We start from the raw sequence: 20,778 nt of genomic DNA, 5'->3' as shown, positions 1-20,778 counted from the left end.
TCCAGGTGAGGTCCCGATGGGAACCACAGTCACCAGGTCAGTAGAGGCCATGCTTAGAATCAGAGTCACCAGTTACAGGTGAGGCCCAGTTAGAGCCAGAATCACCTGGTACAGAGAGGCCAAAGTCAGGACCAGAGTTACCAGGATCAGGTCAGTCCCAGTGGGGAATAGAGTAACCATGTCCCGATGATGCCCACGTAGAACCAGAGTCACCATGTCCAGATGAGGCGCAGGTGGGGAGCATATTCACTAGGTCCCGGTGAGGCCCACTTGAGGACTAGAGTCACCAGGTTTGGTTGAGGCCTAGAGGGGTACCAGATTCACCTGGTCTAGGTGACATCCAGATGGGGACCAGAATCACCATGTCAGGGGGAGGCCCAGAGTGGATCCAGAGTCATCATGTCCAGGTGAGGCTCAGGTGTGGAAAGAGTATCCAGGTCGTAATGATCAACAGGTGAGGACCAGAGTCACCAGATCTGGGTGACGTGCAGATACGATCAGAGTGACCAGTTCCAGGTGAGGCCAAGAAGGAGACCACAACAATCAGGTCCAGGTGGCGAACAAAGTCACCAGGAATGGGTGAGGCCCAGATGGGGACCAGATTCACCAGGTCCAGGTGTGGCCCAGGTGGTGAGCAGAGTCCCCGGGTCTGGGAGAGGATCAGGTAAGGACCAGATTAACATGTCAAAGACGCCCACGTGGGGACCTGAGTCACCAGGTTTGGGTGAGGCCCAGGTGGCAACCCCACTCACCAGGTCCAAGTGAGGCCAACCTGCAGGCCAGAGTCACCAGATCCAGGTGAGGCCCTACTGGGGACTGGAATCACCAGGTAAATGTGCGTCTACAAGTACACCACAGTCACCAGGTCTAGGTGTGGTTCATGTGGTAACGAGAGTCACCAGGTCCAGGTGAGACCCAGGTGGAGACGACAGTCTCCAGGTCCAGATTGAGGCCTCGGTTGGGTGACCAGTGTCATCAGAACCAGTTGAGGCCAAAGTGTGGAGCAAAGTTATCATGTTCAGGTGAGGCCCAGGTGTGGAACAGAGTAACAATGTCCCTTTGATGCCAGGTGCGAAAAGAGTCACAAGGTCCAGACGAGGCCTAAGTGAGGAGTAGATTCACCAGGTCCTGTTGAGGCCCAGTTGAAGACCAGTGTAACCAGCTCCGGGGGAGTCCCAGAGGGGGCGAGTCACCCAGTACTGGTGATATCCAGGTGGGGACCAGAGTCACCACGTCAGAGTGAGGCCCACAGCGGGACGAAAATCACTAGGTCCAGGTGAGGACCTGATGTATAACTAAGAAACCAGGTCCCATGATGCCCGTATGAGGACCTGAATCACCAGGTCCAGTTGAGGTCCCTGTGGGAAACTGTCACCTCGTCCAGGTGAGGCCCAGGGGGACCACAGTCACCAGTTCCAGGTTAGGCCCAGGTATATAAGAGAGTATCCAGGTCCCAATGATGCCTAGGTAAGGCCCTGAGTCAACAGGTCCAGGAGAAGCTCAAATATGGATCAGAGTCATTGTGTTCCTGGTGAGGCCAGATGGAGACCACAGGAACCAGGACCAGGAGAGCCCCATATGGGAACCAGAGCCACCAGATCCAGGTGAGGTCCAGGTGGGACCAGAGTCACAAGGTCCAGATGAGGCGCAGGTGGTAACAGGATTCACCAAGTCCAGGTGAGGCCCAGGTGGCGACCAGTCACCAGATCCAGGTGAGGATCAGCTAAGGACCAGATTCACCAGGCCCAGGTGAAGCCCAAGGGGTGACCAGCGTCACCAGGTAAGGGTGAGGCCCAGAGGGGAATCAGAGTAACCAGTTTAGTTTGAGGCCCAGAATGGGACCAGAGGTCCCTGGTCAAAGTGAGGCCCAGGTGTGGAGTAGAGTATCCAGGTCCCAATGATGCCTGGGTGAGGACCAGAGTCACTAGGGCCATGCAGGCCCAAATGGGTAACAGAATCACTTGGTCCTGGTGAGGCATAGAATAAGACCACAGTCAGCAGTATCAGGTGACCCCCTTGTGGAAACCAGAGCCACTCTATCCAGCTGAGTCCCAGGTCCATGTGAGGCCCACGTGAGGACCAGATTCATCAGGTCGAATTGAGGCATAGTGGGGACAAGAGTCACCAGGTCTGGGTGCAGCCTAGGTGGGGCAAGATTCAGCAGTTCTGAGTTAGATCCAAGTGGGGACGAGAGACACCAGGTCCATGTGAGGCCAAAAAGAGGTCCAGAGTCACCAGATCCAGGTGAGGTCCATGTTGGAACGAGAGTCACCAGGTCCAGGAGAGGTCCAGGTGGGTCCAGAGTCACCAGATCTAGGTGAAGTCCCGGTGGGGACGAGAGTCACCAGATCCAAGTGAAGCCCAGGTGGGGACCAGAGTCACTAGGTCCAGATGAGGCCCAGGTGAGGACCAGAGTTACCAGGTACACGTGAGGCCACGGTGGGGATCAGAAGCAACAGGTCCATGTGAGGCCGGCTTGGGGACCATGGTCAACAAGTGTACTTGAGGCCCATGTGTGGAACACAGTAACCAGGTCCAGGTGAGTCCCTGGTGGTGACAAGAGTAACGAGGTACATGAGAATCTAGAAACACTGCAGCCACCAGGTCCACATGATGTCCATGTGGGAACGAAAATCACCAGTTACAGGTGAGGAACAGGTGGGGATCCGACTCACCATGTCCAGGTGAGACCTAGGTGGGGACCAGTGTCACCATGTCCTGGTGTGCCCCAGGTGAAGACCAGAGTTATTAGGTCCTGCTGGATGAGTGTTAGTGAACAGTGTAACCATATCCTGATGCTACCCAGGTGGGTACCAGAGACACCAGGTCCTGGTGAGGCCCAGGTGTAACCGGAGACATGAGGTCCAGGTGAGGTCCCGATGGGAACCACAGTCACCAGGTCAGGTGAGGCCATGCTTAGGATCAGAGTCACCACTTACAGGAGAGGTCCAGGGGGAGCCAGAGTCACATGGCACAGAAGAGGCCAAAGTCAGGACCAGAGTTACCACGATCAGGTCACTCCCACTGGGAATAGATTAACCACGTCCCGATGATGCACAGGTAGAACCACAGTTACCAGGTCCAGGTGCGGCCAACCTAAAGGCCATGCAGTGGAAACATGTCCCGATGATGCCCAGGTAGGGAAGAGAGTCACCAGGTCCAAATGAGGCCCAGATGGTGCATATTCAATAGGTCCAGGTGAGGCCCAGTTGAGGATAAGAGTCACCAGACCTGGTTGAGGCCTAGAGGGGTACCAGAATCACCTGGTCCAGGTGACATCCAGATGGGTCCAGAGTCACCAGGTCAGGGTGAGTCCCAGAGGTTCCAGAGTCACCATGTCCAGGTGAGGCTCAGGTGTGGAACAGAGTCACCAGGTAGCAGTGATGCCTAGGTGAGGACCAGAGTCACCAGGACTGGGTGACGCGCAGATAGGATCAGAGTCACCAGTTCCAGGTGAGGCCAAGAAAGGGTCCACAGCAATCAGGTCCAGGTGGGGAACAAAGTCACCAGGACTGGGAGAGGCCCAGATGGGGACCAGAATCACCAGGTCCAGGTGAGGCCCAGGTGGTGACCAGAGTCCCCGGGTCTAGGAGAGGACCAGGTAAAGACCAGATTCACCAGGTAGAAGAGGCCCACGTGGGGACCTGACTCACCAATTATGGGTGAGGTCCAGGTGGAAACCCCACTCACCAGGTCCAGGTGAGGCCAACCTGCAGGCCAGAGTCACCAGATCCAAGTGAGGCCCTAGTGGGTACTGGAGTCACCAGGTAAATGTGAGTCTACAAGAACACCACAGTCAACAGGTCCAGGTGTGGTTCATCTGGGAACGAGAGTCACCAGGTCCAGGTGAGACCCATGTGGGGACCACAGTCACCAGGTCCAGATTGAGGCCTAGGTGGGGCGACCAGAGTCATCAGGATCAGTTGAGGCCAAAGTGTGGAACAAAGTTATCACGTCCAGGTGAGGCCCAGGCGGGGAACAGAGTAACCATGTCCCATTGATGCCAGGTGGGAAGAGTCACAAGGTCCAGACGAGGCCTAAGTAAGGAGTAGATTCACCAGGTCCTGTTGAGTCCCAGCTGAGGACTAGTGTCCCCAGCTCCGGGTGATCCCAGAGGGGGACCAGAGTCACCCGGTTCTGGTGATATCCAGGTGGGGACCAGAGTCACCAGATCTAAGTGAAGACCAGGTGGGGACCAGAGTCACCAGATCCCGGTGAAGCCCAGTTGGGGACCAGAGTCACTAGGTCAAGGTGAGGCCCAGGTGAGGACCAGAGTTACCAGGTACACGTGAGGCCCCGGTGGGGATCAGAGGCAACAGGTCAATGTGAGGCCGGCTTGGGGACCATGGTAAACAGGTCTACCTAGTCTCAGGTGTGGAACACAGTAAGCAGGTCCAGGTGGGCCCCCGGTGGTGAGAAGAGTCACCACGTCCAGGTGAGGCCCAGGTGGGGACCAAGATCACCAGGTACAGGGGAGGCCCTTGAAAGAACCAGAGTCAACAGTTCGAGGTCAGGCGCAGGTGGCAACCAGTGTAAGCAAGTCCAAGTCAGGCCAAAGTGGGGTTCACAGTCACTAGGGCACGGTGTGACCAAGAGGGGGACCAGAGTCACCTAGTCCAGGTGAGGTCCAGTTGTGGAACACAGTCACTAGTTCCCAAATTTGCCCAGTTTACACCATGGTAAACAGGGTCAGGTAAGGCCCAGATGGAGACCGGAGTCCCCAAAGGAGGTGAAGCCCAGGTGGGGACCACAGTCACCAGATCCAGGGGTGTCTCAGGTGCAGACCAGAATCACCAGGTCCAGGTGAGGTGCAGGTGGCAACCACACTCACCAGGTCCCGGTGAGGCCCTGGTGGGGACCAGAGTCACGAGGTACATGAGAAGCTAGAAACACTGCAGTCACCAGGTCCACATGGTGTCCATGTGGGAAGGAGAATCACCAGTTACAGGGGAGGACAATTTGTGGATCCGACTCACCATGTCCAGGTGAGACCCAGGTGGGAACCAGTGTCACCATGTCCAGGTGTGGCCCAGGTGAAGACCAGAGTTAATAGGTCCGGACGGGTCACTGTTCGTGAACAGTGTAACCGTATCCTGATGCTACCCAGGTGGGTACCAGAGACACCAGGTCCTGGTGAAGCCCAGGTGGGACCAGAGACATGAGGTCCAGGTGATATCCCGATGGGAACCACAGTCACCAGGTCAGGTGAGGCCACGCTTAGGATCAGAGTCACTAGTTACCGGTGAACCCAAGGTGGACCCAGAGTCACCTGGTACAGAAGAGGCCAAATCAGGACCAGAGTTACCAGGATCAGGTCAGTCCCAGTGGGGAATACAATAACCATGGCCCGATGATGCCCAGGTAGAACCAGAGTCACCAGGTCCAGATGAGGCACAGTTGGGGAGCATATTCACTAGGTCCCGGTGAGGCCCAGGTGAGGACCAGAGTCACCAGGTCTAGTTGAGGCCTAGAGGGGTACCAGATTCACCTGGTCTAGGTGACATCCAGATGGGGACCAGAGTCACCATGTCAGGGTGAGGCCCAGAGGGGATCCAGAGTATCATGTCCAGGTGAGGACCAGAGTCACCAGGTCTGGGTGACGCGCAGATAGGATCAGATTCACCAGTTCCAGGTGAGGCCAAGAAAGAGTCCACAGCAATCAGGTCCAGGTGGGGAACAATGTCACCAGGAGTGGATGACGCCCAGATGGGTACCAGAAACACCAGGCCCAGGTGATTCCCAAGTGGTGACCAGAGTTACGAGTTCCGGGTGAGAACAAGGTAAGGACCAGATTCACCCGTTCCAAGTGAGGCCCACGTGGGTACCTGTGTCACCAGGCATGGGTGAGGCACAGGTGACAACCCCACTCACCAGGTCCAGGTGATGCCAACCTGCAGGCCATGCAGAGGAACCATGTACTGATGATGCACAGGTAGGGACTAGAATTACCCCGTGCAGGTGATGCCAACCTGCAGGGCATGTGTGGAACCATGTTCCGATAATGCCCAGGTAGGGACCAGAGTTACAATGTCCAGGTGAGACCAACCTGCAGGCCATGCTGTGGAGCAATATCCCTATGATGTCCAGGTATGGACCAGACTCACCAGGTCCAAATGAGGCCAAGATGTATCATATTCACTAGGTCCAGATGAGGCCCAGTTGAGGACCCGAGTCACCATATCTGGTTGAGGCCTAGAGGGGTACCAGATCCCGTGGTCCAGGTGACATCCAGATGGGGACCAGAGTCACCAGGTCAGGGTGAGGCCCAGAGAGGTTCCAGAGTCCTCATGTCCAGGTGAGGCTCAGGTGTGCAACAGAGTAATCAGGTACCAATGATGCCCAGGTGAGTTCCAGAGTCACCAAATCTGGGTGACGCGCAGATAGGATCAGAGTCACCAGTTCCAGGTGAGGCCCATGTGGAGCCAGAATCACCTGGTACATAAGAGGCCAAAGTCAGGACCAGAGTTACCAGGATCAGGTCAGTCCCAGTGTGGAACAGAGTAAACATGTCCCGATGATGCCCAGGAAGAACCAGAGTTACCAGGTCCAGATGAGGTGCAGGTGGGAGCATATTCACTAGGTCCCGGTTAGGCCAAGTTGAGGACCAAGTCACCAGGTCTAGTTGAGGCTTGGAGGCGTACCAGATTCACCTGGTCTAGGTGACATCCAGAAGGGGACCAGAGTCACCATGTCAGGCTGAGACCCAGAGGGGATCCAGAGTCATCATGTCCAGGTGAGGCTCACGTGTGGAACAGAGTATCCAGGTCATAATGGTCCAAGGTGAGGACCAGAGTCACCAGATCTGGGTGAGGCCCAGTTAGGATCAGAGTCACTAGTTCCAGGTGAGGGCCAAGAAGGAGTCCACAGCAATCAGGTCCAGGTGGGAACAAAGTCACCTGGACTGGATGAGGCCCAATGGGGACCAGAATCACAATGTCCAGGTGATTCCCAGGTGATGACCAGAGTTACCAGTTCCGGGTGAGGACAAGGGAAGGACCAGATACACCAGGTCCACGTGAGGCCCACGAGGGAACCTATGTCACCATGTATGGGTGAGGCACAATTGGCAACCCCACTTACCAGGTCCAGGTGAGGCCAACCTGAAGGCGATGGAGAGGAACCGTGTCCCGATGATGCCCATGTAGGGACCAGAGTTACCAGGTCCAGGTGAGGCCAACCTGCAGGCGATGGAGAGGAACCGTGTCCCGATGATGCCCAGGTAGGGACCAGAGTTACCAGGCCCAGGTGAGGCCAACCTGCAGACCATGCAGTGGAACCATATCCCTATGATGCCCAGGTAGGGACCAGAGTCACCAGGTCCAAATGAGGCCCACATGGAGCATATTCACTAGGTCCAGGTGAGGCCCAGTTGAGGACCAGAGTCACCAGATCTGGTTGAGGCCTAGAGGAATACGAGAATCCCCTGTTCCAGGTGACATCCAGATGGAGACCAGAGTCACCAGGGAAGGGTGAGGCTCAGAGAGGTTCCAGAGTCATCATGTCCAGGTGAGGCTCAGGTGTAGAACAGAGTCACCATGTAACAATGTTGCCCAGGTGAGGACCAGAGTCACCAGGTCTGGGTGACGCGCAGATATGATCAGAGTCGCCAGTTCCAGGTGAGGCCAAGAAAAGTCCACAGCAATCAGGTCCAGGTGGGGAACAAAGTCACCAGGACTGCGTGAGACCCAGATGGGGACCAGATTCACCAGATCCAGGTGAGGCCCAGTTGGTGACCAGAGTACCCGGGTCTGGGAGAGGACCAGATATTAACCAGATTCACCAGGTCCAAGAAGCCCACGTGTGGACCTGAGTCAACACGTATGGGTGAGGCCCATGTGGCAACCCGACTCACCAGGTCCAGGTGAGGCCAACCTGCAGGTCAGAGTCACCAGATCCAGGTGAGGCCCTAGTGGGGACCGGAGTCACAGGTAAATGTGAGTCTACAAGAACACCACAGTCAACAGGGCCAGGTGTGTTTCAAGTGGGAACGAGAGTCACCAGGTCCAGGTGAGACCCAGGTGGGGACCACAATCACCAGGTCCAGATTGAGGTCTAGGTGGGGGGACAAGATTCATCAGGACCAGTTGAGGCCAAAGTGTGGAGCAAAGTTATCATGTCCAGGAGAGGCCCAGGTGGGCAACAGTGTAACCATGTCCCATTGATGCCAGGTGGGAAAAGAGTCACAAGGTCCAGACGAGGCCTAAGTGAGGAGTAGATTCACCAGGTCCTGTTGAGGCCCAGCTGAGGACCAGTGTCCCCAGCTCCGGGAGAGTCCTAGAGGGGGACCAGAGTCACCCGGTTCTGGTGATATCCAGGGGTGACCAGAGTCACCACGTCAGGGTGAGGCCCAGAGGAGGACGAAAATCACTAGGTCCAGGTGAGGCCCCGATGTGGAACTGAGAAACCAGGTCCCATGATGCCATATGAGGACCTGAGTCATCAGGTCCAGGTGAGGTCCCTGTGGGAACCAGTCACCTCGTCCAGGTGAGGCCCAGGTGGGACCACAGTCACCAGGTCCAGGTGAGGCCCAGGTATATAAGAGTGTATCCAGGTCCCAGTGATGCCCAGGTAAGGACCAGCATCATCAGTTCCAGGAGAGGCCCAAATATGTATCAGAGTCATTGTGTTACAGGTGAGGCCAGATGGAGACAACACGGACCAGATTCAGGAGAGCCCCATATGGGAACCAGAGCAACCAGATCCAGGTGAGGTCCAGGTGGGACCACAGTCACAAGGTCCAGGTGAGGCGCAGGTGGCAATAGGATTCACCAAGTCCAGGTGAGACCCAGGTGGCGACCAGTCACCAGATCCAGGTGAGGACCAGCTAAGGACCAGATTCCCCAGGCCCAAGTGAAGCCCAAGGGCTGACCAGATTTACCAGGTAAGGGTGAGGCCCCGAGTGGGAACCAGAGTAACCAGTTTAGTTTGAGGCCCAGAATGGGACCAGAGGTCCCTGGTCAAAGTGAGGCCCAGGTGAGGAATAGAGTATCCAGGTCCGAATGATGCCTGGGTGAGGACCAAAGTCACTAGGGCCATGCAGGCCCAGATGGGGAACAGAATCACTAGGTCCTGGTGAGGCATAGAAAAAGACCACAGTCACCAGTATCAGGTGAGCCCCTTGTGGGAACCAGAGCCACTCTATCCAGCTGATTCCCAGGTCCATGTGAAGCCCACGTGAGGACCAGATTCATCAGGTCGAATTGAGGCATAGCTGGGGACAAGAGTCACCAGGTCTGGGTGCGGCCTGGGTAGGGCAAGATTCAGCAGTTCTGAGTTAGGTCAAAGTGCGGACGAGAGACACCAGGTCCAGGTGAGGCCAAACTGAGTACAGAGTCACCACATCCAGGTGAGGTCCATGTTGGAAAGAGAGTCACCAGGTCCAGGAGAGGTCCATGTGGGGACCAGAGTCACCAGATCCAGGTGAAGTCTAGGTGGGGACCAGAGTCCCCAGATCGAGGTGAAGCCCAAGTGGGGACCAGAGTCACTAGGTGCAGATGAGGCCCAGGTGAGGACCAGAGTTACCAGGTACACGTGAGGCCCCGGTGTGGATCAGAGGCAACAGGTTCATGTGAGGCCGGCTTGGGAACCATGGTCAACAGGTCTATTGAGGCCCATGTGTGGAACACAGTAAGCAGGTCCAGGTGAGTCCCCGGTGGTGACAAGAGTCACCACTTCCAGGTGAGGTCCAGGTGGGGACCAGGATCACCAGTTACAGGGGAGGCCCTTGAAAGAACCAGAGTCAACAGTTCGAGTTCAGGCGCAGGTGGCAACCAGGGTCAGCAGGTCCCAGTCAAGCCAAAGGGGACTTCACATTCACTAGGGCACGGTGAGACCCAGAGGGGGAGCATAGTCACCTGGTCCAGGTGAGGTTCAGTTGTGGAACACAATCACCAGGTCCAATTTTGCCCAGTTGAGGACCATGGTCAACAGGGCCAGGTGAGGCCCAGATGGGGACCGGAGTCCCGAAATCCAGGTGAAGCCCAGGTGGGGACCACAGTCACCAGATCCAGGGTAGTCTCAGGTACAGACCAGAATCACCAGGTCCAGGTGTGGTGCAGGTGGCAACCAAACTCACCAGGTCCCGGTAAGGCACTGGTGGGATACATGAGAACTCACGAGGTACATGAGAAGCTAGAAACACATGGGATCCCTGGGTGGCGCAGGGGTTTGGCGCCTGCCTTTGGACCAGGGCGTGATCCTGGAGACCCGGGATCGAATCCCACGTCGGGCTCCCTGTGCATGGAGCCTGCTTCTCCCTCTGCCTGTGTCTCTGCCTCTCTCTCTCTCTGTGACTATCATAAATAAATACAAATTAAAAAAAAAGATGCTAGAAACACTGCGGCCAACAGGTCCACATGATCTCCATGTGGGAACGAGAATCACCAGTTACAGGTGAGGACCAGGTGGGGATCCGACTCACCATGTCCAGGTGAGACCCACGTGGGAAACAGTGTCACCATGTCCAGGTGTGGCCCAGGTGAAGACCAGAGTTAATAGGTCCGGCTGGGTCACTGTTAGTGAACAGTATAACCATATCCTGATGCTACCCAGGTGGGTAGCAGAGACACCAGGTCCTGGTGAGGTCCAAGTGGGACCAGAGACATGAGGTCCAGGTGAGGTCCCGATGGGAACCACAGTCACCCGGTCAGGTGAGGCCATGCTTAGGATCAGAGTCACCAGTTCCAGGTGAGGCCCAGGTGGAGCCAGAGTCACCTGGTACAGAAGAGGCCAAAGTCAGGACCAGAGTTACCAGGATCAGGTCACTCCAAGTGGGAATAGAGTAATCATGTCCCGGTGATGCCCAGGTAGAACCAGAGTCACCAGACCCAGATGTGGCGCAGGTGGGGAGCAGGTTCACTAGGTCCCGTTGAGGCCCACTTGAGGACCAGAGTCACCAGGTCTAGGTGAGGCCTAGAGGGGTACCAGATTCACCTGGTCTAGTGACATCCAGATGGGGACCAGAGTCCCCATGTCAGGCTGAGTCCCAGAGGGGATCCAGAGTCATCATATCCAGGTGAGGCTCAGGTGTGGAACAGAGTATCCAGGTCATAATGGTCCACAGGTGAGGACCAGAATCACCAGATCTGGGTGAGGCCCAGTTAGCATCAGAGTCAGCAGTTCCAGCTTAGCCAAGGAGGAGTCCACAGCAATCAGGTCCAGGTGGGGAAGAAAGTCAACAGGACTGGGTGAGGCCCAGATGGGGACCAGATTCACCAGGCCCAGGTGATTCCCATGTGGTGACCAGAGTTACCAGTTCCGGGTGACCACCAGGTAAGGACCAGATTCACCAGGTCCAAGTGAGGCCCACGTGGGGACCTGTGTCCCTAGGCAAGTGTGAGGCCCAGGTGACAAACCCACTCACCAGGTCCAGGTGAGGCCAACCTGCAGGCCATGCAGAGGAACCAGGTCCCAATGATGCCCAGGTAGGGACGAGAGTTACCAGGTCCAGGTGAGGCCAAACTGCAAGCGATGGAGAGGAACTGTGTCCCGATGATGCCCAGGTAGGGACCAGAGTTACCAGGCCCAGGTGAGGCCAACCTGCAGGCCATGCAGTGGAACCATATCCCTATGATGCCCAGGTAGGGACCAGAGTCACCAGGTCCAGGTGAGGCCAACCTGCATGTCATGCAGTGGAACCATGTCCCGATGATGCCCAGGTAGTGACCAGAGTCACCAGATCCAAATGAGGCCCAGATGGAGCATATTCACTAGGTCCAGGTGAGGCCCAGTTGAGGACCATAGTCACCAGACCTTGTTGAGGCCCAGACGGGTACCATAATCCCCTGGACCAGGTGACATCCATATGGGGACCAGAGTCACTACGTTAGGTTAATAGCCAGAGTAGTTCCAGAGTCATCATGTCCAGGGGAGCCTCAGGTGTGGAACAGAGTCACCAGGACCAATGATGCCCAGGTGAGGACCAGAGTAACCAGGTACACGTGAGGCCCCGGTGGGGATCAAGGCAACAGGTTCATGTGAGGCCGGCTTGGGGACCATGGTCAACAGGTCTATTGAGGCCCAGGTGTGGAATACAGTAAGCAGGTCCAGGTGAGTCCCCAGTGGTGACAAGAGTCACCATGTCCAGGCGACGCCCAGTGGGGATCAGGATCACCAGGTACTGGGGAGGCCCTTGAAAGAACCAGAGTCAACAGTTTGACGTCAGGCGCAGGTTCCAACCAGGGTCAGCAGGTCCAAGTCAGGCCAAAGTGGGGTTCACAGTCCCTAATGCACGGTGAGACCCAGAGGGGGACCAGAGTCACCTGGTCCAGGTGAGGTCCAGTTGTGGATTACAGTCACTGGGTCCCAATTTTGCCCAGTTGAGGACCATGGTCAACAGGGCCAGGTGAGGCCCAGATGGGAACCAGAGCCCGAAATCCAGGTGAAGCCCAGGTGGGGACCACAGTAACCAGATCCAGGGTAGTCTCAGGTGCTGACCAGAATCACCAGGTCCAGGTGAGGTGCAGGTGGCAACCACACTCACCAGGTCCCGGTGAGGCCCTGGTGGGGACCAGAGTCACGAGGTACATGAGAAGCTAGAAACACTGCAGCCACCAGATCCACATGATGTCCATGTGGGAACGAGAATCACCAGTTACAGGTGAGGACCAGGCAGGGACCCGAATCACATGTCCACGTGAGACCCAAGAGGGAACCAGTGCTACCATGTCCAGGTGTGGCCCAGGTGAAGACCAGAGTTAATATCTGGCTGGGTCACTGTTAGTGAACAGTGTAACCATATCCTGATGCTACCCATGTGGGTACCAGAGACACCAGGTCCTGGTGAGGCCTAGGTGGGACCAGAGACATGAGGTCCAGGTGAGGTCCCGATGGGAACCACAGTCACCAGGTCAGGTGAGGCCATGCTTAGGATCAGAGTCACCAGTTACAGGTGAGACCCAGGTCGAGCCAGAGTCACCAAGTAGGGAAGACGCCAAAGTCAGGGCCAGAGTTACCAGGATCAGGTCAGTCCCAGACGGGAATAGTGTAACCATTTCCCGATGATGCCCAGGTAGAACCCGAGTCACCACGTACAGATGAGGCGCAGGTCGGGAGTATATTCACTAGGTCCCGGTGAGGCCCAGTTGAGGACCAGATTCCCACAGTCTTTTTGAGGCCTAGAGGGTTACCAGATTCACCTGGTCTAGGTGACATCCAGATGGGGACCAGAGTCACCAGGTCAGGGTGAGGCCCAGAGAGGTTCCAGAGTCATCATGTCCAGGTGAGGCTCAGGTGTAGAACAGTGTCACCAGGTACCAATGATGCCCAGGTGAGGACCAGAGTCACCAGGTCTGTGTGAGGCCCAGATTGGGAACAGATTCACAAGGTCCAGGTGATTCCCAGGTGATGACCAGAGTTACCAGTTCCGGATGAGGACCAGGTAAGGACCAGATTCACCAGGTCCATGTGAGGCCCACGTGGGGACCTGTGTCACCAGGTATGGGTGAGGCCCAGGTAGCAAACCCACTCACCAGGTCAAGGTGAGTCCAACCTGCAGGCAATGCAGAGGAATCGTGTACCGAAGATGCCCGTGTAGGGAACAGAGTTACCAGGTCCAGGTGAGGCCAACCTGCAGGCCATGCAATGGAACCATGTCCCGATGATGCCCAGGTAGGGACCAGAGTTACCAGGTCCAGGTGAGGCCAACCTGCAGGCCATGCAGTGGAACTATTCCCGATGATGCCCAGGTAGGGACCAGAGTTACCAGGTCCAGGTGAGTCCAACCTGCAGGCCATGCAGGGGAACCATATCCCTATGATGCCCAGGTAGGGACCAGAGTCACCAGGTCCAAATGAGGCCCACATGGAGCATATTCACTAGGTCCAGGTGAGGCTCAGTTGAGGACCAGAGTCACCAGATCTGGTTGAGGCCTAGAGGGATACGAGAATCCCCTGGTCCAGGTGACATCCAGATGGGGACCACAGTCACCAGGGAAGGGTGAGGCCCAGAGAGGTTCCAGAGTCATCATGTCCAGGTGAGGCTCAGGTGTAGAACAGAGTCACCAGGTACCAATGATGCCCAGGTGAGGACCAGAGTCACAAGGTCTGGATGACGCGCAGATATGATCAGAGTCACCAGTTCCAGGTGAGGCCAAGAAAGAGTCCACATCAATCAGGCCCAAGTGGGGAACAAAGTCACCAGGACTGCGTGAGCCCCAGATGGGGACCAGATTCACCAGGTCCAGGTGAGGCACAGGTGGTGACCAGAGTTCCCGGGTCTGGGAGAGGACTAGGTAACAACAAGATTCGACCAGTCACCAGATCCATGTGCGGACCAGCTAAGGACCAGATTCACTAGGCCCAAGTGAAGCCCAAGGGGTGACCAGATATACCAGGTAAGGGTGAGGCCCAGAAGGGGAACCAGAGTAACCAGTTTAGTTTGAGGCCCAGAATGGGACCAGAGGTCCGTGGTCAAAGTGAGGCCCAGGTGTGGAATAGAGTATCCAGGTCCGAATGATGCCTGGGTGAGGACCAGCGTCACTAGGGCCATGCAGGCCCAGATGGGGAACAGAATCACTAGGTCCTGTTGAGGCATAGAATAAGACCACAGTCACCAGTATCAGGTGAGACCCTTGTGGGAACCAGAGATACTCTACCCAGCTGATTCCCAGGTCCATGTGAAGCCCAAGTGAGGACGAGATTCATCAGGTCGAATTGAGGCTTAGCTGGGGACAAGAGTCACCAGGACTGGGTGCGGCCTAGGTGGGGCAAGATTCAGCAGTTCTGAGTTAGGTCAAAGTGGGGACGAGAGACACTAGGTCCAGGTGAGGCCAAACTGAGTACCAGAGTCACCAGATCTAGGTGAGGTCCATGTTGGAAAGAGAGTCACCAGGTCCAGGAGAGGTCCAGGTGGGGACCAGAGTCACTAGATCCGGGTTAAGTCCAGGTGGGGACCAGAGTCACCAGATCGAGGTGAAGCCCAGGTGGGGACCAGATTCACTAGGTGCAGATGAGGCCCAGGTGAGGACCAGAGTTACCAGGTACACGTGAGGATCCGGTGGGGATCAGAGGCAACAGGGCCATGTGAGGCCGGCTTGTGTACCATGGTCAACAGGTCTACTTGAGACCCAGTTGTGGAACACAGTAAGCAGGTCCAGGTGAGTCCGACGTGGTGACAAGAGTCACCAGGTCCAGGTGAAGCCCAGGTGGACACCAGGATAAACAGGTACAGGGGAGGCCCTTGAAAGAACCAGAGTCAAGAGTTCGAGGTCAGGCGCAGGTGGTAACCAGGGTCAGCAGGTCCAAGTTAAGCCAAAGGAAACTTCACAGTCACTAGGACACGGTGAGACCCAGAGGGGCACCAGAGTCCCCTGGTCCAGGTGAGGTCCAGTTGTGGAACACAGTCACCAGGTCCCAATTTTGCCCAGCTTAGGACCATGGTCAACAGGGCCAGGTGAGGCCCAGATGGGGACCGGAGTCTCGAAATCCAGGTGAAGCCCAGGTTGGACCACAGTCACCAGATGCAGGGTAGTCTCAGGTGCATACCAGAATCACCAGGTCCAGGTGTGGTGCAGGTGGCAACCAAACTCACCAGGTCCCGGTGAGGCACTGGTGGGGACCACAGTCACGAGGTACATGAGAAGCTAGAAACACTGCAGCCACCAGGTCCACATGATGTCCATGTGGGAATGAGAATCACCAGTTACAGGTGAGGACCAGGTGGGAATCCGACTCACCATGTCCAGGTGAGACCCAGGTGGGAACCAGTGTCACCATGTCCAGGTGTGGCCCAGGTGAAGACCAGAGTTAATAGGTCCGGCTGGGTCACTGTTAGTGAACAGTGTAACCATATCCTGATGCTACTCAGGTGGGTACCAGAGACACCAGGTCCTGGTGAGGCCCAGGTGGGACAAGAGACATGAGGCCCAGGTGAGGTCCCGATGGGAACCACAGTCACCAGGTCAGGTGAGGCCATTCTTAGGATCAGAGTCACCAGTTACAGGTGAGTCCCAGGTGGAGCCAGAGTCAACTGGTACAGAAGAGGCCAAAGTCAGGACCAGAGTCACCACGATCAGGTCAGTCCCAGTGGGGAATAGAGTAACCATGTCCCGATGATGCCCAGGTAGAATCAGAGTCACCAGGTCCAGATGAGGCGTAGGTGGGGAGCATATTCACTAGGTCGCGGTGAGGCCCAGTTGAGGACCAGAGTCACCAGATCTAGTTGAGGCCTAGAGGGGTACCAGATTCACCTGGTCTAGGTGACATCCAGATGGGGACCAGAGTCAACAGGTCAGGGTGAGGCCCAGAGAAGATCCAGAGTCATCATGTCCAGGTGAGGTTCAGGTGTGGAACAGAGTCACCACGTACCAATGATGCCCAGGTGAGGACCAGAGTCAACAGGTCTGGGTGACGCGCAGATAGGATCAGAGTCACCAGTTCCAGGTGAGGCCAAGAAAGAGTCCACAGCAATCAGGTCCAGGTGTGGAATAAATTCACCAAGAATGGGGGAGTCCCAGATGGGGACCAGATACATCAGGTCCAGGTGAGGCCCAGGTGGTGACCAGAGTCCCCGGGTCTGGGAGAGGACCAGGTAAGAACCAGATTCACCAGGTCCAAGAGGCCCACGTGGGGACCTGACTCACCAGGTATGGGTGAGGCCCAGGTGGCAACCCCACTCACCAGGTACAGGTGAGGCCAACCTGCAGGCCAGAGTCACCAGATCCAGTTGAGTCCCTAGTGGGGACCAGAGTCACCAGGTAAATGTGAGTCTACAAGAACACTACAGTCACCAGGTCCAGGTGTGGTTCATGAGGGAACGAGAGTCACCAGGTCCAGGTGAGACCCAAGTGGGGACCACAGTCACCAGGTCCAGATTGAGGACTAGGTGGGTGGACCAGAGTCATCAGGATTTGTTGAGGCCAAAGTGTGGAGCAAAGTTATCATGTCCAGGTGAGACCCAGTTGGGGAACAGAGTAACCATGTCCCATTGATGCCATGTGGGAAAAGAGTCACAAGATCCAGATGAGGCCTAAGTGAGGAGTAGATTATCCAGGTCCTGTTGAGGCCCAGCTGAGGACAATTATCGTCAGCTCCGAGTGAGTCCCAGAGGGGGACCAGAGTCACGCGGTGTTGGTTATATCCAGGTGGGGACCAGAGTCACCACGTCAGGGTGAGGCCCAGAGGGGACGAGAATCACTAGGTCCAGGTGAGGCCCCGATGTGGAACTGAGAAACCAGGTCCCATGATGCCCATATGAGGACCTGAGCCACCAGGTCCAGGCGAAGTCCTTGTGGGAACCAGTCACCTCGTCCAGGTGAGGCCCAGGTGGGACCACAGTCACCAGGTCCAGGTGAGGCCCAGGAATATAAGAGAGTATCCAGGTCCCAATGATGCCCAGGTAAGGACCAGAGTCAACAGGTCAAAGAGAGGCCCAAATATGGATCAGAGTCATTGTGTTCCAGGTAAGGCCAGATCGAGACCAGAGGAACCAGGTCCAGGAGAGCCCCATATGGGAAACAGAGCCACCAGATCCAGGTAGGTCCAGCTGCGACCACAGTCACAAGGTCCAGGTGAGGCGCAGGAGGCAACAGGATTCAACAAGTCCAGGTGAGACCCAGGTGGCGACCAGTCACCAGATACAGGTGCGGACCAGCTAAGGACAAGATTCAGCAGGCCCATGTGAAGCCCAAGGGGTGACCAGAGTCACCAGGTAGGGGTGAGGCCCAGAGGGGGAACCAGAGTAACCAGTTTAGTTTGAGGCCCAGAATGGGACCAGAGATCCCTGGTCAAATTGAGGCCCAGGTGTGGAATAGAGTATTCAGTTCCCAATGATGCCTGGGTGAGGACCAGAGTCACTAGGGCCATGCAGGCCCAGATGGCAAACAGAATCACTAGGTCTTGGTGAGGCATAAAATAACACCACAGTCAGCAGTATCAGGTGATCCCCTTGTGGGAACAAGAGCCACTCTATCCAGCTGAGTAGCAGGTCCATGTGAGGCCCACGTGAGGACCAGATGCATCAGGTCGAATTGAGGCATAGCTGGGGACAAGAGTCACCAGGTCGGGGTGCGGCCTAGGTGTGGCAAGATTCAGCAGTTTTGAGTTAGGTCAATGTGGGGATGAGAGACACCAGGTCCAGGTGAGGCCAAAGTGAGGACCAGAGTCACCAGATCCAGGTGAGGTCCATGTTGGAAAGAGAGTCACCAGGTTCAGGAGAGGTCCAGGTGGGGACCAGAGTCACCAGATCCAGGTGAAGTCCAGGTGGGGACTAGAGTCACCAGATCCAGGTGAAGCCCAGGTGGTGACCAGAGTCAATAGGTCCAGATGAGGCCAGGTGAGGACCAGAGTTACCAGACAACGGAGGCCCCGGTGGGGATCCGAGGCAAGAGGTCTACTTGAGGCCCAGGTGTGGAACACAGTAACAAGGTCCAGATGAGTCCCCGGTGGTGACAAGAGTCACCACGTCCAGGTGAGGCCCAGGTGGGGACCAGGATCACCAGGTCAAGGGGAGGCCCTTGAAAGAACCAGAGTCTACGGACCGAGGTCAGGAGCACGTTGCAACCAGGGTCAGCAGGACCAAGTCAGGCCAAAGTGGGGTTCACAGTCACTAGGGCACGGTGAGACCCAGAGGGGGACCAGAGTCACCTGGTCCATGTGAGGTCCAGTTGTGGAACTCAGTCACCGGGTCCCAATTTTGCCCAGTTGAGGACCATGGTCAAAAGGGCCAGGTGAAGCCCAGATGGGGACCGGGGTCCCCAATTCCAGGTGAAGCCCAGGTGGAGACCACAGTCACCAGATCCAGGGTAGCCTCAGGTGCAGACCAGAATCACCAGGTCCAGGTGAGGTGCAGGTGGCAACCACACTGACCAGGTCCCGGTGAGGCCCTGGTGGGGACCAGAGTCACGAGGTACATGAGAAGCTAGAAACACTGCAGCCACCAGGTCCACATTATATCCATGTGGGAATGAGAATCACTAGTTACAGGTGAGGACCAGGTGGGGATCCGACTCACCATATCCAGGTGAGACCCAGGTGGGAACCAGTGTCACCATATCCAGGTGTGGCCCTGGTAAAGACCAGAGTAATTAGGTCAGGCTGGGTCACTGTTAGTGAACAGTGTAACCATATCCTGATGCTACCCAGGTGGGTACCGGAGACACCAGGTCCTGGTGAGACCCAGGTGGAACCAGAGACCTGAAGTCCAGGTGAGGTCCCGATGGGAACCACAGTCACCAGGTCAGGTGAGGCCATGCTTAGGATCAGAGTCACAAGTTACAGGTGAGGTCCAGTTGGAGCCAGAGTCACCTGGTAAAGAAGAGGCCAAAGTCAGGATCAGAGTTACCAGAATCAGGTCACTCCCAGTGGGGAATACAGTAACCATTTCCTGAGGATGCCCAGGTAAAACCAGAGTCACCATGCCAAGATGCGGCGCAGGTGGGGAGCATGTTCACTAGTTCCCGGTGAGGCCCAGTTGGGGCCCAGAGACACCAGGTCAAGTTGAGGCCTAGAGGGGTACCAGATTCACCTGGTCTAGGTGAAATCCAGATGGGGACCAGAGTCACCATGTCAGGCTGATGCCCAGAGGGGATCCAGAGTCAACATGTCCAGGTGAGGCTCACGTGTGGAACAGATTATCCAGTTCATAATGGTCCACAGGTGAGGACCAGAGTCACCAGATCTCCGTGATGCCCAGTTAGGATCAGAGTCACCACTTCCAGGTGAGGCCAAGAAGGAGTCCACAGCAATCAGGTCCAGGTGGGGAACAATGTCACCAGGAATGGATGACCCCAGATGGGCACCAGAGTCACCAGTTCCAGGTGATTCCCAGGTGGTCACCAGAGTTACGAGTTCCGGGTGAGGACCAGGTAAGCACCAGATTCACCAGGTCCAAGTGAGGCCCACTTGGGGAGCTGTGTCACCAGTCATGGGTGAGACCCAGGTGGCAACCACACTCACCAGGTCCAGGTGAGGCGAACCTGCAAGCCATGCAGAGGAACCATGTCACGATGATGCCCAGGTAGGGACTAGAGTTACAGGTCCAGGTGAGGCCAACCTGCAGGCCATGCAGTGGAACAATGTCCCGATGATGCCGAGGTAGTGATCAGAAACACCAGGTCCAATGAGGCCCAGATGGAGCATATTTACTAGGTCCAGGTGAGGTCCAGTGGAACACCAGAGTCACAAGACCTGGTTGAGGCCTAGATGGGTAACAGAATCACCTGGTCCAGGTGACATCCAGATGGGGACCAGAGTCAACAGGTCAGGATGAGGCCCAGAGAGGTTCCAGAGTCATCATGTCCAGGTGAGGCTCAGGTGTGGAACAGAGTCACCAGGTACCAAAGATACCCAGGTGAGGACCAGAGTCACCAGGTCTGGGTAATGCGCAGATAGGATCAGAGTCACCAGTTCCAGGTGAGGCCAAGAAAGAATCCACAGCAATCAGATCCAGGTGGGGAACAAAGTCACCAGGACTGGGTGAGGCCCAGATGGGGACCAGATTGACCAGGTCCAGGTGAGGCCCAGGTGGTGACCAAAGACCACGGGTCTGGGAGACGACCAGGTAAGGACCAGATTCACTAGGTCCAAGAGGCCCACGAGGGGACCTGTGTCCCCAGGTACGGGCGAGGCACAGGTGGCAACCACACTCACCAGGTCCAGGAGAGGCCATCCTTCGAGCCATGCAGAGGAACCCTGTCCCGATGATGCCCATGTAGGAACCAGAGTTACCAGGTCCAGGTGAGGCCAACCTGTAGGCCATGCAGTGGAACCATGACCTGATGATGTCCAGGTAGGGACCAGGGTTACCAGGTCCAGGTGAGGCCAACCTGCAGGCGATGCAGTG

This window comes from Canis lupus, chromosome 29 (assembly GCF_048164855.1).
Source record: "Canis lupus baileyi chromosome 29, mCanLup2.hap1, whole genome shotgun sequence".
Lineage (NCBI taxonomy): Eukaryota > Metazoa > Chordata > Mammalia > Carnivora > Canidae > Canis > Canis lupus.
Note: the sequence above shows the minus strand (reverse complement) of the source record.